Raw genomic sequence first — 18,172 nt, forward strand, 5'->3', positions numbered from 1 at the left:
TTAAACCTAGAGAAATATATAAAATAATCTTTTAAGTCATGTTAATGGTTTGTTTAGTAGCACTGGCCTACTTAGTAGTTAATATTTCCACCTACTCATAGACTTTTCACTTGAGAATTGGAATTTCTTTCTCTTTAATTCCTGTGCATGTTAGAAAGCACAGGTGTTCTTGAAATATAATACTGTTGGGTGAGGAATCTTTTGCTAACACAGGCTTAGTGGGGGTATGTGAAACCAAAAAAAAAAAAAAAATAAGGAGGCTTGTACACTTTCCTCTTATTATTGCACCTGCATTAGCATACCTTCAGCTTCAGTTACTTGTTAAAGAAGGAAATTTTAGAAGAAAAAAAATTCTATGTGCTTCAAGGAGTATAGGTAAAGAATTACTCAAATTTAAGACATAGGTCTCCAAACACTAGGTGAAGGCTCACAAACATATATTATTTATTATGTATTTGCTGTGAAGTTTAAACTTCTTAAGTTCAGGGAACATTTTTATTATTATATATTTCCAAGTGCTTCAGGTTATTCCTTATCCTCTGGAAAATTAGTAATATGATTTTAAAATGTTATACTGTCCTTTTTAACAAATAAACATATGAAAATTATTCAAAAATGAAAAATCTATGAACAAATAAACGTAAAACACTGTAAGAATAATGATGAATATGATGGTGATGATGATGGTGATTATAAAAAAGATAATGAAAATCAAGGCTATAGAATTTGATGTGGAGGAGAACTGAACAACTTAGTGAAGAGGTGTGATACCTCTTGTTAAGAAGTTAGTGTATCAGGTAGACTGGTATAGGTACGGTATAATAATAAAGGAGGAATATCTTATTTGTAAATAAAAGAATTTATCATTTACTGTTTGGTGATGCTGTTTTAGATACTCAGATGAAGAAGTTATTCCCAGTGTAATAATTATATTATACCATTGTTATCACCAGTATAATAATAGTTAAGGGTAAAATAGTTGAACACAAATAGCAAAAAGCATTTTGCATGGTGGTGTTTAGAGGAAAGAAAAGGCAACTTCTGCTTGAGAAAGGGGATCTGAAATTCTAAAATAAGTCATCAAACCAGAGATTTTTGCAGAGAAAAAGCTACAGTTTTTCATCATTAACTAAATGTGAGGATAAGGAAGATAAAGAAATCAAGTTGATTCAAAGTTCTTAACCTTGAAAGACTAGAGGGTGGGTGCCATGAATAGAAATTTAAAAATCAAAAGGAAATTTTAGTAGAAGACAAATAGCTATAATGCAGTCTTGTTTTGTGGGCGTTTGAGGAAAGTAGGGGTTTTACTTCTGCTTAGAAGGTGGAATTAGTCATTTAAAAAAGAGGCATCAAACCTGAGTCTCTAAGGAAGAGTGATGGGATGGAGGAGGGAGATCAAGTGACATTTAGTCATGAGAAGAGACAGCAGGGAGTACGGAACTCTTGAGGAGAGAGGGTTTGGGACAGGATTGCCTAAGATGTAAGTCCAAGTAGGTATATCAAGGGGATCTGGGAACGAGGAAGGTTAAAAATTCAGATTAAAAGTTTGGGAGAAGACTCAGAGCTGGAAATACAGGATTCTGAGCCATCTGAGGAGAGATGATACTCAAAGATTTATGATAGGACCTAATGGATTATAGATAGAAAGACAAGGAATAAGAAAATGACTCCAGAGGCTTAGGGATGGCGTACATTGAAGGGCTGAGAGGAGCAGCAAGGCAAGAGAGTAGAGGAAACAGAGAAAGAGGAATCAGAGTAGTGGTAGACAAACTAGAAGAGTGTTCTCAGAAACAGAACCATGAGAGGAAAGAGGATTTGAGGGGGATCAACCTGAAATGTGTATGTTGTCGGAGCATCAAGACATGTTTTTGGAATAGATGCATGTGGTTAGATTGGGAGTAATGATAGCTATGTGCAAACATTGCCACTCCTACCCTTGGCCTCTGCTAAATCTAACTTTAAGTGATAAAGTTAATGTCTGTAAATATCTTTTCACTTATTTGTACACCTCCATTCCTGTCATTTGTGGTTATTTCAGAAAAGAGAAATCCAGAGCATATGTGTGCCTTTTTAATTTCATGTATCTTTGTACATACTTTCTCAAGTGCCTTGTACATAATTTTATATTCTTTTGTAACCACAGTTTTTCTTTGCACAAAAGATTTGCTAACAAGAGTTCTGATTTCTCAAGTGAACCCAAACATTTCTAATTAAATGTAAGCTTAGTATCTTTCAGAGAAAAATTCTTAATGCTTCCATTAAAATTAGTAAGCAGCACATGTCTACAACAATAACAGTAGAGTTTGGTGGTGGCTTTTAGCCTTTGGATAGAAAACTGCTTTTGATAATGAGCTCAGAATGTCTTGTAGAATCCTTGCACTTTAATATCCCTAATATTATTCTTGATGATTTGTTAAACTGAAGGAGAGTAAAACAACTTTTTTCATAACTATAAAGGAAAAGTCAGGAACAAAGTTTGTCTCTAACTTAAACTGTAAGGTCGGATCTTAACAAACGGCACCACGAAACAGAGGAAAGCTTCAAGTGAGCTTTATTAGGGAGCGCTCCCGGGCGAGGTTCACTGGTCCGAGAGAAAGGGGCCAGAGAAGTCGCACCCGGGCGAGGGTTGGGCAAGATTTTATAGGGGAAGAAGGGAAAGGGGTGTGGTGAATCTGGGAGGGCGCAGGGTATTCCTTATTTGGTGGTCTTTTTGGGTATCCTGGGGAACCATTAGTCCTGCCCCTCGAAAGGCGGGAAGGCTGGGCCGGGTTCAAAGTCCCCAGGTCAGTTCCTGGAACTGGGTGGTCCGGAATGTCTCCAGGGCAGTTTCTGGAACTGGGTGGTCCGGAGAATTTCGGTCTGATGCAACGTGTGAATCTGATTGCGTTCCCCTGCCTCGGGCCAGTTGGCCTTACATAAACTACTTAGTTTTTTCTATTTTTTAATACTTTTGTTGATTCTCTAATTGCTTCTGTGCATATGTTATATTTACCCAATTCAACTGTAAGATTATTGTGGGCAGAGACCATTTTTATTTTTTTCATTTTTAAAAAAAATTAACCATGTAGCAGCACAATATCTTACACATGAAACACAAGAATAAACTGAATGTATGTTGAATGGAACCAAAAGAATCTTCTATATTTACATATCCCTCTGTTTCTCTTAATTCTCATTTAAGCATAGTTCAGAATTCATCCCAATTCATTTTTTATGACTTTTTGTAAGAAAAACCTCAGAAATGGCCATATTATAAATGTACCTAAAGTGAAACTTTTTACCATGTCATCAACAAGATAAATATTTTGAACTCAAAACTAGAGAAATTAGATAAAAGGGGAATACTACAAGTTAGAAAAAAATTTGGTACAAAAGCAGCATATCCCACAGAATAAAAAGGAGTAAAAGATCAAGACATTGAAAAATAGGAGTGGGATATGAGAACACTTTTTATTTCTTGTTTATTTTTCATAACTAACAAATAACTCATTCTTTTTACCTCTGACAGTAACATTTGTGCAGAAAAGTCATTTTCATTAACCTTTGGTTTGTAATTTACAGCCTCTCTGCCCAAAGACATTGCTGTTATTTACAATTTTTCTTAGTCCTATGGAAAACCAAACAACCATCATCCTAAGGCTAATATATGTTAAGTGCCTTAGGCACATTTCAATTAAGTATTAACATAGATTGGAAAATTTCCAAAACATTTAGTGAATATTACTTTCAATCATTTTCATTAAAATTAATAGCAAGTGTTAAAAAGTAATATACCAGGGAGCTGGGGGAATTGACTTCCTAGCTTCTAAAAGTCTTCTTGTGTTAATGTAGAAAGAATTTTAGTACAATTCAGCCACATAGTAACCTGATCCCATTAAATCCTCCATTTTGTGTGGGTAGAGGATGGGAGTTATGTGCAAATTGTTTCTTTTTTTAATAAATTTATTTAATTTATTTATTTTTGGCTGCATTGGGTCTTTGTTGCTGCATGCTGGCTTTCTCTGGCTGTGGCAAGTGGGGGCTACTCTTCGTTGAGGAGCACGGGCTTCTCACTGCGGTGGCCCCTCCCTCTGCAGAGCACGGATGCTAGGTGCTCCGGCTTTAGTAGTTGTGGCACCTGGGCTCAGCAGCCGCAGTGCACGGGCTCCAGAGCGCAGGTTCAGTAGTTGTGGCGCATGGGCTCAGTTGCTCCACGGCATGTGGGATCCCCCTGGACCAGGGCTCAAACCCGTGTCCCCTGCATTGGCAGGCGGATTCCCAACCACTGTACCACCAGGGAAGCCCCGTGAATTGTTTTAATACTTTTAACTAGTGACTCCAGATTTTAATGAGTATTTACTAGATACCCAAAATAATGAACTGGCATTTGAGCAAGGTTAAAACCTCAAACTACACTCATACATCACTAACAGTATTTTTCAGAAATACTTAAAGATGAGCTTTGAGAAATCAGTTTACAGAAGTGAGAAAAAGAACTCTCCAAATTAAAGATTATACCAAAATAGAGGTACTAAAATCATTATAAGAGGAACCAATGATTGAAAATTTTGTCTGTGAGAATTAAAAGAAAAAAGTAAAACTGATGAATGAAGTGAAATATATTGTTGAAATATCAAAATATATCAGAAATCTTAATGGCCAAAATTTACCTCTAAAAATAGTATTATATAGAATGTTAGCATTAAAATAAAAGTCATTGGCCTTCCTCACTTAGTAACCCTTTATTTTCTTAAAAATGAAAAGATCTCCAGCTGCATACCTGCTTACAGTACTATTGGTATTACATGCAGCATTTTAAAAAGTGATATTTTATCAGATTTAGTTCGTGAGATATATATATATGCACATATATAATATTATATATATACACATATATATAATTTTCAATTTTGGGTAGTAATTTTTCAAACTTTAGAGATATTACACATAAACACTGATTTTCCTTCATGTCTTCTGTTCAAGTCAATGTTATATAAGGATCACAGAGTGGAACATGAACAAGTTAAAGATTTTACATAGGGTTTTGCTGTTGGAATAAGAGCAGCATTTTGAATGTTAATATCATAAAGTGTTTTACTCACTTGGTCCTAAATTTACTTCAAATGTAAGAGAAGGAAAAGGGATATTATACAAAGGACATAATAAAAGAGCGTAAAGATAAAACTCTTTTCTTTGCAATGGGGATGGCCTTCCTTTTTGTCAGTTTTCTAGATGCTCACCTCTTCAAAAAAGCCATTGAATACAATTAAACTGACGCTCCAAGAGTACACAATAGTGAAACCAGAGGAATACTTAGCTTAGAAAACATGGTAAGGATAATTATGTCATAGCACTTGTGTAAGGTGTGATGATCAAGGTGAGGTGACCCTGGCTATGAATCCAAGTAGTGAATGTTGACATCTGCTTTGTGAATTCAGGGGAGTCAGCCTGGCCAAACAGTAGCTTAGTAGCTTGTATGGCCAGTGCAGGTCTAAGAATGTGGGCTCTTAGGCAGGTCCTTAGGAGAGTATGGCTTTGAGAGAGCATCCCTAAGAAACTACTGAAAAATGGGACATGTAAAAAGCACACAGGTTTATGTTTGCCACTGTAACTGTTACATGAGAAAACTAAGGCTAGTTGTGTGGTGTGTATAGGAGAGACTCAGAAGATGTCGTTCTGCATGTCTGGGATAACTTTTCTCTTATTCCCGTTGTCCACCATAAAGACTCAGTTTTATTCTTCAAATCTGAGGGAAAATGTCATTTGGTTTCACTAGTTTTCATTCGCCCGCATTTCTTAAGTAGAGTCATTCCTTCCTTTGCCTCTGCTATATTAACCAAAATTTCAGAAAGGGAGACTGGATTTAAGTAAAAAGGTGTTTATTTGGGGTTTGTTAGGACTGCTACTGGGAGACAAAGGTTCAAGAAGCCCTTGAATTGTGTTCCAAGGGACTACAAAATTTGATTTTTATTTTTTTATTTATTTAGTTTTTGCGGTACGCGGGCCTCTCACTGCTGTGGCCTCTCCCATCGCGGAGCACAGGCTCCGGACGCGCAGGCTCAGCGGCCATGGCTCACAGGCCAGCTGCTCCGCGGCATGTGGGATCTTCCCGGACTGGGGCACGAACCCGTGCCCCCTGCATCTGCAGGCGGGCTGTCAACCACTGCGCTGCCAGGGAAGCCCCCAAAATTTGATTTTTAAATGACCTTGAATGTGCCATCACATAGCACTTCACACACACACACACACACACACACACACACACACACACACTTTTTCTTTCTCTCACCATAGATTAAGCATCTTAAAGAAAGGGCCGGTATCTATTTAACTTTGTATTCTTGGCCCCTAGCACACTGACTGATAGATAATAGTCGCTCAAATATATTGAATGAATAAATTAATAATCTAAGGCTGTAAGAAAATCGAGTACGATTAAAGGGTAATAAGATCAGAACAATATCAAGAGTTTTTAAGGAAAAATGTCTTATATTTGAAAGTGATTCTAAGTAAATGCCAACAGAATTTGAAAAGCTTCTAGATTCCATATGCTTCAAGCACTATTACTACAGACAGAAAAAAAAAGACGGATTCATGTGAGGCTAAGTGGGGAATTCTTAGAAATGGTATTTTGCCATATTTGCTAGTATTTTGCTAATTCTTAATGGGGAGGGGTTAACAAATGAACAGGAATTAATTTGCACCAAATATATTGCAGTGAATTATAAAGGCATGTAAATTGTAGTTTGGTAGATCATTATAAAATTCTTCCATACCAATTTGGTTGTTCTCAATTCAGTTGTTTTCATGGTTCCAAATTTGAAAATCAAAAATTTTCAACAGTTTATCTAGTTATGAACCTGGTCTTTGGATGAATTCTATAGAAACTGAATCTCCTAGCATGATTCAGTCTCTATAGATGACTGAATAGAGGCAGTTTTCAAATGGATTATTTGCAAAAAATCACATGTTATGGTATATTGTATTTTTGTTTTGTTTGAAATTAATAAATTATCTTTGAAATATTAGATGGCTATTAATAAATAGCATATGTAGCATAAGCTAAGTATCTTCCATCTAAGGTTGCATATTGATAACAGATCAAGTAAAGCTATTCTTCCTCATGCAAGTAGACGGTGAGAGCTTGAGCACCGTTTTCTGCTTTTTTTTCCTACTCTTGTCTCTAATTTGATATCTCTAAGGCTTTGGTTTCTATTTCTATAAAAGCTTTTTCCTATGTGAATTAGGCAGTTTTTACTGATGAAGAGAAGACCTCTGTAACATTTTTTCCTGGAAGCTACCATCAAATTGTTGACTTCTTTCCAGTGACCTTCAAAGTATAATGATAATGCATCATTATTAATCTGTATTGGAGTTGAACTTATAACCTTTAGACCAAGACTTGTATATTGGACATCTATATTCATGATTCCTAGATTTTAGCAGAGTATCTATCTCTTGGGTCATCTATGAGGAAACATGCGGAATTCATATGAACATAGTTGTAAAATGGTTAAGATTTTTAGGACAAAAATTGTATGCAACTTAATTACTTTAAGCTTGATGATGCTCACAAGATAATGTGTCTTACACAAGAGTAGTCTATGGCGCTTTTACTGAGTAATTAGGGGGTGTAGCCCATGGAACTAACTCTTCTTTGTGTTACATTCCAATTTTATTTTTGATTCTTAGTAACAAATCAACTAGGTGAATATCCATGGAAAAGGATTACCTGTGGTTCCCTTAGCAATAAAATCATATTTATATAATACTATAACTATAATATAATATTTATATTATATTATAACATAATATATAATATAATGTTTATATTATATTATAACAACATATAATAATATAACATTATATTATAATATTTATGTTAATATTCACTTAAAGGTTCAAAAATATAAAATGGATAATATAGCCTTAGATTCTTTATGCCTTTAGAAGTGAAACCTAGCTACTACGTAGATATGTAGCTATACAAGTATGTAGAACCTATACTATGATGTCAAGTCTCCTGCGTAGTCTGTCATTGCCAGCTGGTGGTGGTTTTAGGACAGACCTGATGGACACGTACATGGGTTTTGTTTGGATGAAGTCTATTTGTGCATTAAAACTGAACACATTATTCTGAATCAGATAGACTTGGTTTTTGAATCTCTCATCTTCACCTTTGGGTAGATGAGCAAGGGAAATGCTTTCATTCCCAAATTCCTGTGAACTCTACTATTGTATCTCTAGCACTTAGCACGATGAGCTGGCTAATTGATTCCAATTAAACAAAGGTTTAAACCAAACACGACAGAAAATCATGTCCAAACAAGTGGTTGTTTTCCCCTCATCTTCAGATGTAAGACATGCAAGACATTCGTTGGAATACTCGTTGTCAAGATCTTCAGAACAGAGGGCTCTGAGAATGGCCACAAATAATATGTAGTTATCACATATAGGTTGAGTAACCAGCCTTTCTCTTTCAACTGGAAGTATTTCTTCCCTTGGGAAAAGTTAATCTCCCTACTACAACAATGTACTGAAAACTGCCAATGATGGCATCTAATTCTGTTGATAAAAATATGACCCAGGTAAAGGTCCTAACCTGTGAAGTCTTTCATTCTCTTTGAAGTAATGTTCTTTGTCCTAAGCATGCTAATACCTATAAAGCTAATTTCAGCTCCATTAACAATTATACAAATGCACATTAGCAATCAAATAGTAAAGAAAATAATATATTGCAGTGTTCCGTGTTTGAGAAAGTGTAGGAAATTAACACATTCATTTTCTTGGGGCATTGTATGTTTTGACCAACTTTCATGAACATATCTTGATAGTCTGCATCAAAACATTGAAAAATGTATATACCTTTTGACCCGATAATTCTACTTCACATGTATTTAGCCTAATGAACAAATTAGTGTGTAAAAAGATCTTTACAAAAGACTGCATGTCATATCACTGTTATAGTAGGGAAAATATATAAACAATGCGAGAGTCAATAATAGGGCATTTGTGATGTAAATTGTGGCATATCGTAAGTAAAGTATAGTCTTAAAAATAATGTAGAAAAATATTAAATACCATAGAAGGGTATTCATGATGTTTTATAGGGTGTGTTAGGAAACATTATTTCCAGTGTGATTTTATTTTTGTTTAAACAAAGTTGTATGTTAAAAAAGACTAAAAGAAAAAAAGTTTCAGAATGTTGATAGAAATTATCTCTGGGTAGAGGGTTATTGGGTAACTGTCACTATTGATCTCTATTTTCTAAGTTTTTAAACAACAAACGTTTTAAATAAGAAATACCAAAAATTCATATTTTGAACAACAAAAGGTCATTCCACAGATAAGTGGTGCAGTATTGATTGTATAGAGCCTTGGAAAGTTGACATCACTTTGAATGATTTACTTAGAGATTTCCTTATTTGCTTTTATGTTAGACTGAGGGACGTGACTTTGTTTTTTTTTTTTTTTTTTTATCTTGTATAAAACATGTTTGTTTCTAGCTTTCAGGAAGCCAGAACAAAGAGGGAAACGTACATAAGATGCATAACTCAAGTTATTAGAAAGTAGAAACGGTAACTGCTCTTCAGGGGAAAGAAATATATAAATAACTGTACAACTCAATTATAAATAGTATGCATTAAGTGACAGAAAATGTCCTCAATAAGATGTTAACACAAATGCAACAATTAATCAAGGTACTTAAGAAGCAGGTTGAGTTTGTCAAGTCTTTCTTTTTCTTTTCTTCCCTAGAATCATTTAGCATTATGGTGAATATACAAAATACTGTACTGCCAAAATTAAGTAACCTGGACATTTCTCATCCCCTCATCATCATGAATTGGTTTATTTAAATTCAGTAAATATTTTTTGTATGCTTATTATTAGTTCAACACCCTGTCATATGCTATGAAGCATGGCAAGCAGCTTAAGTTGGGAGTTCATCATGTATAGAACTTTCAATTTTATTTAATATTATGTTCTCAGAAACGAAGATTTGTGTATTCTTTTATTGCCTAGCAGTTAGTGGTGTAAGTGATAAAATAGGGCAAGACTTTATTTTTTGTATTTGAAGGATTTGATCTGCAGGATTGAGATTATATAAGTTTATTTAGAGTCTGTATCCTAAATTTAATAACCACATCTTAAAATACGGATAATAGTAGTATCCATATCATAGAGGTATATGGAGCTCTAAATGAGAAAGGCATGCAGAAGATTTAGGAGAGTGCCTACCATGTAGCAAAAATATAATAAATGTAATTTATTATTATTATTTTAGTGTCTAAGGCAAAATTCAAACTCAGTCTGGCATACAAAGCTCCCACAGCCCCTGTCTATTCCTTCAGTCTTATCTTGCACTATTGCATTCACACCTCATGCTCCCTAGGCCCAATGAGACCTTGCACGTCTCATACATCTGTGCTTTTGCTCAGCTGCCCTTTCTGCATGGAATCCTAGCTTAAAGACCTAACAGAATGTTTCTCATATTTTAAGACTTGATTCAATAGATGTATATCCCAAAGTCTATCCTGAAACCTCCTTCTCACTCTACTCAGGATTGAATATTTTCTCTGTGATGCCCTTTGTATGCAACACAATTTTCTCTGTAGTGCCCTTGGTATTTAAGTGCTGTATTTGTTTACATATCATTATTCCTCTTTTACACCCTACACTCTTCAAGATCACAAAGTTTTATTGCCCTTTGTATTCTCACTACAGAACGCAATGCCTAGAATATAATAGACATTAAAGATGTGAGAAACATATAGAGAATAGCCGTGTTCCTCCAGATGAGGCCTAGGCCACCAGCCAACGTCCCAGCTCCTCAAGGACACATGAGCAAGCCCACTCCAGAACAACAGCACTGTCGAGTTGAACTGCAGACTTGTGAGAAATAATACATGGCCACTTGGTATTTTAAGCACAATATTTGGGACGTCTGTTTCATGACAATCACTAACTGATACAGATACGTAAATAAAATACCAGGAAAAGAAAGTAATTTAATTTCAATGCTAGATTTTCCATGAGAACAATATAAAAAGAGACCTGGGAAGGAATAGTTTGTCTGTGGGAGAATAAAAGTATTTCATGAAGGGAGTAAAAACACAAGGTTAGGGGCTTTTTCGTTTCAATTAGAAAAGCTCAGGCTCCAGCTCATCACTCCCTTCTACTCCGTTTTCTTAGCAGACTATTGATGAGAGTCATCAGAGACTCCGAGGCATCCCGTTATTTTGTAATAGCAACTGTGTGTGATGAGTGTCTGGGGCACAATGGAAGTCAGTGTAGCTACATGTACAATGTCAGGATTTTTCACAGCGCTTCCCAATTAACTTCCAGAGAGCCTGACTACAATATCACCAGCTGCTCACTCAATCAATTTCTACACATTTTTCTGAGCTAAATGGGGCTTGCATGACTGAATTTGCATAGGAGTTTTCTCCAGTTGCAATATCATAACTAGTGGGCGAGGTATTTGGAAATGATTTTTTTCTGCTTTGTGGGACATTCTCTTTGCTTTTATATCTTCCCTGTCTCTTTCTCCAACATTGCTTTTGCATCTGTAAGATATGTAAATTTGGAATGAGAGTCAAAAACCAGTGATGAGAGGAATAAGGTGAACTCCCCTCTTTTCATAATTTATCCATTTATTAATTCATCTTCTTGCCAGATACAGATTGATTGCCTAGAATGTGTAAGGTACTATGCAAAGTGCTGGGGTTATAATAAAAATAAGAAAGAGCTCTTGAAATCATGAAGTTAACATTTTAGGGAAGAGTATGGAAATATACAGGTAATCCACAGATAATGATAGGGAGGCTCTAATTTAGGGAGGGTAGTTAGAGAAATCTTCTGTAAGAGGATACCATTTAAGCTGAGACCTGAAGCACAGGAGTCAGCAATGGGAAGACTTTGGGGAAGGTAATTTAAGGCCGCTGGAAAAACAATGGCAAATCTCTTGTGGAGAAGAGCTCATTGTGTACAGAGCTGGCCCGTAAGACTAGTGTAATAGAAGATGGGTAAGTGATAAGAAATAAGACGGGGAGCTAGGCAGAGAGTAGTTCATGCAGGGCCCTAAAGATCATGATAATAATTTACATTTTTCAGGACCCGGACATTCAGGTGACTCTTTCTGCTTGTCTTTATTGCCCCAATACCATAGGCAAGAGAGATGCAAGAGAGGAAGACAAGAGACTGACAGTTGCAGTGATACAGGTGAAAGATGTAGTACTTGGATGAAGGACTGATAGTGAGGATAGAAGGAAATAGATTGTGCTGTATTTTGGAGGTGGAGCTCGCTGCACTAATGAATAGATGTTTTAGAGGGTTTTTCTTTTATCTTTTTTTTTTTGCATGCAAATTAGGGCTGTAAGCCCCAGTTTTGACTACATTACTCTGTCTGTATTAAACCACAAGAGATGCTTCCCATTCAATAAAGGACATTACATCCTACCAAGATCAACAACTTAGGTTGCCTAATTTTCATACAGGTAAAATGACAGCCAGATAGATAAGGGTAAAAAGATTTTAGAATGACCCCCTGGGAAATTGCTATTTAGATATATAGAAATGGTGATGGGACTCAGGGCAGGCTGCTCCTGAGTGGCCCCCAGATGTGCCCCTTTGGCATGCAGATTATTTTGAGCTGAAAACTATCAAGGCCCAAAAGATTTGGGAAGAACCTTTGAACTTCATCCTTACTGTCGAAAAGAATTTAAGATAGGAAGACTGTCCTGTATGGAGCTATCACCAGAGATAACTATAATTAAAGCATTAGGTGTGGTAGACAGGGAGGAACCTTGGAAAGCCCATTCGATCACAGTCCTCTCTATGTCCCACTGTCTCTGGACAGACCAGCACTCATTTGTTTACCAAACATTAACTCTTTTTATCTTCCTGTGAATTTCCCCTTGAAGTCTCAGACCCCCACCTCCTTCACCTTAGTCCAGAATAATATATATATATATATATATATATATATATATTATATATATATATATATATTATTCTGGACTAAGGTGAAGGAGGTGGGGGTCTGAGACTTCAAGGGGAAATATAATATATATGTATGTATATATATATATTATATATATATATACACCTCACCTTCCTTTGTTGTCTTTGGAGTTCTTTATACTTATGCGGATTCCCCATGTATACATAATAATTGGGTTTTCTCCTATTAATCTGCCTTATGTCATTTTTATTACCAGCCAAAAGAACTAAAAGGGGAAAGAAGGGAAATTTCCCTTCCTCCAATGATGGTAAAGATGTGGACACTGAAACATTTGTACTGACAAAATGATTTACAATTTCCTTAACCCAACATTCCTTCACATTTGGTGCCTGTTGATGAACCATGTATGTATGGGAAAACTAGACTTAAACCTAAATTAAACTTTACAGATTTCTTTTTAGAAAATTACATCTGTTCTATTCATACACATGATACAAACTATAACGAACCATTAATAGTTTATACTAAGATATAGTAAATGACTGGTTCATGTTAAGTGGTGAAGTAACAGGACACCAAACAAATCCCAAGACAGTAGAAAATGATTTACTCAAAGTGCAACCATGCACCTCAGAGTGGGACTCAAACCCACATGGCTGGGGCTCGAACCCAGCCAAAACCCACAGTCTTCCAACTGAGATCCTTGTTTCAGGACTTCATGAATCTCAGGTTCTTGATGTCTCATCACAGAAAGAATTCAGTGAAAGACAAAGTGATAGGTAAGAAGTGGATTTATTTAGAAAGAAACACACTCACAGACAGAGTGTGGGCCATCTCAGAAGATGAGAAAGGCCTTGGGAGAAACATACTCCACAGACAGTGCGGCGGCTATCTCAGAAGGTAAGAAAGGCACCAGGGTATGGGGTTGTCAGTTTTTATAGGGGTGGATAATTTCATAGACTAATGAGTGGGAGGAGTATTCCAGCTCTTTCAGGAAGGGACTGGGATTTCCAGGAACTGGGCCACTGCCCACTTTTTGATCCTTATGGTCCACCTTAGAACAGTCATGGTGCCTGTGGGTGTGTCATTTAGCTTGCTGATGTGTTACAGTGAGCGTATACTGAGGCTCAAGGTCTAGTGGAAGTCAACTTGTCTGCCACCTTGGACCCATTTGGTTTTAATCAGTTTATGTCATGTACTTGGGCTATGTCATTCTTTCAGAGGTTGTGCCCTGACCCCTTTCCTACTGTTTCAAAAGTAGAAAAGGGCATAAACTTCAACTGCTAGTGTTCAGCAACTTTCAAGTTGAGATACAATGCATAAATAGAACTAAATTCTCATGCTCTGCAACTCAACCTGCTATAATGCAACTATTGAAAAACTTGATTTGAAAAAAGATGAGATTTCTTTAGGTTTAAAAAAATCATAGAAGGGACTTCCCTGGTGGCACAGTGGTTAAGAAGCTGCCTGCCAATGCAGGGGACACGGGTTCGAGCCCAGGTCCGGGAAGATCCCACATGCCCCAGAGCAACTAAGCCCGTGTGCCACAACTACTGAGCCTGTGCTCTAGAGCCCATGAGCCACAACTACTGAGCCTGTGTGCTACAACTACTGAAACCCGCATGCCTAGAGCCTGTGCTCTTTAACAAGAGAAGCCACCACAATGAGAAGCCCACGCACCGCGACAAAGAGTAGCCCCTGCTTCCTGCAACTAGAGAAAGCCCACGTGGAGCAATGAAGACCCAATGCAGCCAAATAAATAAATAAATAAAAATCATAGGAGAAAAATATTACAAATACAAAGAACACAGTGGTTTATATAATTGTTGTAAAGAATAATGGTCTCCCAAAGATTCCCACATCCTAATCCCCAAGGCCTGTGAATATGTTACGTTATGTGGCCAAAGGATTTTGCAGGAGTGATTAAGTTAAGGACTTTGAGATGAGGAGATTGTCCTGAATTATTTAGGTGGGCCCAGTGTAATCACAAGAGTCATTATAAGAGGAAAACAGGAGGGTCAGAGGTAGATAATAAGATCTGATGTCAGAACTAGATTGCAGAGAAAGGGTGATTTGATGATGTTACATAGTTGGCTTTTAAAATGAAGAAAAGGGCCATGAAGAATGTAGGTAGACTCTAGAAGCTGGAAAAGGCAAGGGAACAGATTCTCTTGATAACTTTCGAGAGAAAGACAACCTGACCATACCATTTTGGATTTCTGACCCCCAAAATTGTTAAGAAGATAAAGTTTTATTGTTTTAAACCCACTGAGTTTGTAGGAAACTAATACAATCGCGAAAAACGAAGAAAAAGAAAACTATTATAAATAGACATTTATACAAAACTAAAACTGAGATTGAAGTGTAATTTAAAGATGTATATGAAATAAAAAATGAAACTATTAGAAAGGATTGTGGATTCTATGCAGTATGGTATCTGGACTGTAGAAAATATTCAAGGACAACTTACAATGTCAAATGAAGAAATACTAATCCACGCTAATGCAAAGCCTTTAACTGAAACATTTGGAAGTTCACATGTCGGTGTTAGACAAGGATTATTATTTAATGAAAGATTATTTAAAATACTTTTAGGAATGCATCTACAAAGCTTTTGGTCTCTATAACCCAGGCCAGTTACAGTCAGAGAGATTCCAGAGACTTGTTCTTGGTCAATAATGATGCTGAAAATGTTGGCCTCTGTGCACCGGTGCTGAATCAAATCTTCGAGACAGAGCTTTGGGTAAAGTAGAAATGAATAGCTTTATAGCTTTGCCAGGCAAATGGGGACACGGCAGACTCGTGCTCCTCAAAACTGTGTGTCCCAACCTGGGAGGATGTGGTGAGGTTTTTTTTTTTTTTTTTTTTTTTTTTTTTTTTTTTTTTTTTTTTTTTTTTTTTTTGGTGAGGAGTTTTTATAGCAATGGTTCAAGGGCTTGGTTGCTGATAAGGATTAGGGTGTGTGCAGGGCCTGCACTTCTTTAATCTGGTCTCAGGTAGTCTTCTGATGAGCTTTGCTGTTTCCTTTAATCTGACCTCAGGTGGTCTTCTCTGGAATGAAGAATGCTAACATCTTCCATTTCTTGGGGTTTTAGTTCTGTAAAGAGCTCAGAGATATTGTTATGTGTATCCCTTGAGGTGAACCAAGGCTGCACTATTGTTTTTTGAGTGTTCCTCCCTTGTCTCTGCATCCCCTGATTAGCAACTGTTTAAAAGGCTTCCATGCCCAGGAGCCCCACAGGGTCTTGCTTGGTTTCAGTAATAACTATTAATTGGAAAGATCCACATAGTCAGGTCCTAAAAGAAGACTGGGATTATATATATATATATATATATAGAGAGAGAGAGAGAGAGAGTTCATGAATATGTAGTTCATATGTATAATCCTTAGTGTATCTTAAATATATTTTAAAGTGGAGTTTTTGGAACATGAAAAGAAGTACTAAAGTCAACCACCATACTTGTTTAATGTGGTTTCTTGTGTGTTGTTTAATTTTGCTTTTAGAAAATTTTAGAAAATTGTTCAGTGGTGTTATGAATTGGTCCTATGATAGTAAATTCAGGAGTACCTTGAAATCCGTGAAGAAAGAATTTCTGATGGAAAATTTCAGACAAATCTTTTATAGGTCACAATTATCCCCACTGCAACCAGAGCCTGCTTAGCCAACAGTGTGAAATAATAACTCTTTTCAAGACAATGACAAGATTTTCTATTTTCCCTAGTTCTTTTTAATTTCAGACTTCCTGAAATAAAATGCTGAAAATGTACCTGTGCATTTTCCAAGAAATGGGGAGGAAGAAAGAGGGCCTTTTACCAACAGTTATCAGCAGTGTCAGTACTGATGCCCCAAAGCCAGGGCAAACATCTGATTAATAAAGTTGGATCACTTGTAAATCAGTGGTGAAGTGTCAGGTCCTTGAATAGGTTGGAGGATTTATTCTAATGAAAGAATGACAATAAAGAAGCGTTTACAACTGAAATGGGAATGGAAGTAATTAAGAGCTCCTTTGAAAACAGAAGGATAAATGAAGGAGTTAGGTAAGGCTAGAGTATTAATAGGAGTTAAAAAAACAGCTGCAGACCATTTGTCTTCTTGATTGGCTAACTTTATGGATTTTTTTTTTTTTTTAAGGAGGCATTCATTCCATTGAAAACACTATGGTAAACATAAATATTTCTCCAAATGGTATGATAATTACTCCTGGAATCAGATGGCAAATATAAAAGTAACACTACAGGGGCTTCCCTGGTGGCATGGTGGTTGGGGGTCCACCTGCCGATGCAGGGGGCACGGGTTCGTTTCCCGGTCCGGGGGGTATCCTATGTGCTGCGGGGCGGCTGGGCCCGCGAGCCATGGCCTCTGAGCCTGTGCTCCGCAAGCAATGGGAGAGGGCACGGCAGTAAGAGGCCCGCGTACCGCAAAAAAAAAAAAAAACCAACTTTTTTCATGGTGCCAGATTGAATATAATCTTAAATGCTACAATACAGAGACAAAGTATGTCAGGTTATTTAAATCAAGTTTACAAAAACTGAAATGTTTGAGGGTAGATTTAAAGTTCCATTGCCTCACATTTTCATATTTAGTGATTTTAGCTTAAACCTTACTTTGTTTTTTTGGCCCAACTCAAATCCTTGCCCTAAACATCTTTGGTGCTATTGCTGCAGCTCGTTATTTGAGCTTATAAATCGTATTCTTAGTGCATTTTTGATTTGTATATAGCACATATTGCAAAAGAGATGTAAACTTCCTATGAGAAGGAAGTAAATGTGTAAAGTTTCCATTTTTTGTATCTATACAAGTATCCGTTAGGAATCTTAAAGTGATTGAAAAACAAATCCAAGCTTGCCTAAGCAGAAAAAAGAAAGAAAAGGGAAAAATAAATAAATGTATTGTGCATTTAAATAAACCATTCAAAGGTAGATTTTTCAGGTACTAAATTAATTAAACAAGAAGGCCATTAGACTGAAGTGGCTCTCGAAGGGGAGCAAAATATATCACCGAAAATATGCCTCTTTGGCATACTGATTATGTTAGGCTGATTATTCTTAAGAAACAGCAGACACAGGTGAAGCTCTGAAAACTGTACAAGTTACTCTTTCATAAGAGACATTTACAGTTATAGATCTTCTTTGGCTTATGGTGGGTTTATATGTCCTGATAAACCCATTGTAAGGTGAAAATATTGCAAGTTGAAAAGGCATTTAATATACCTAACCTAACCTAAACA

Source organism: Phocoena phocoena, chromosome 6 (assembly GCF_963924675.1).
Source record: "Phocoena phocoena chromosome 6, mPhoPho1.1, whole genome shotgun sequence".
Taxonomy (NCBI): Eukaryota; Metazoa; Chordata; class Mammalia; order Artiodactyla; family Phocoenidae; genus Phocoena; species Phocoena phocoena.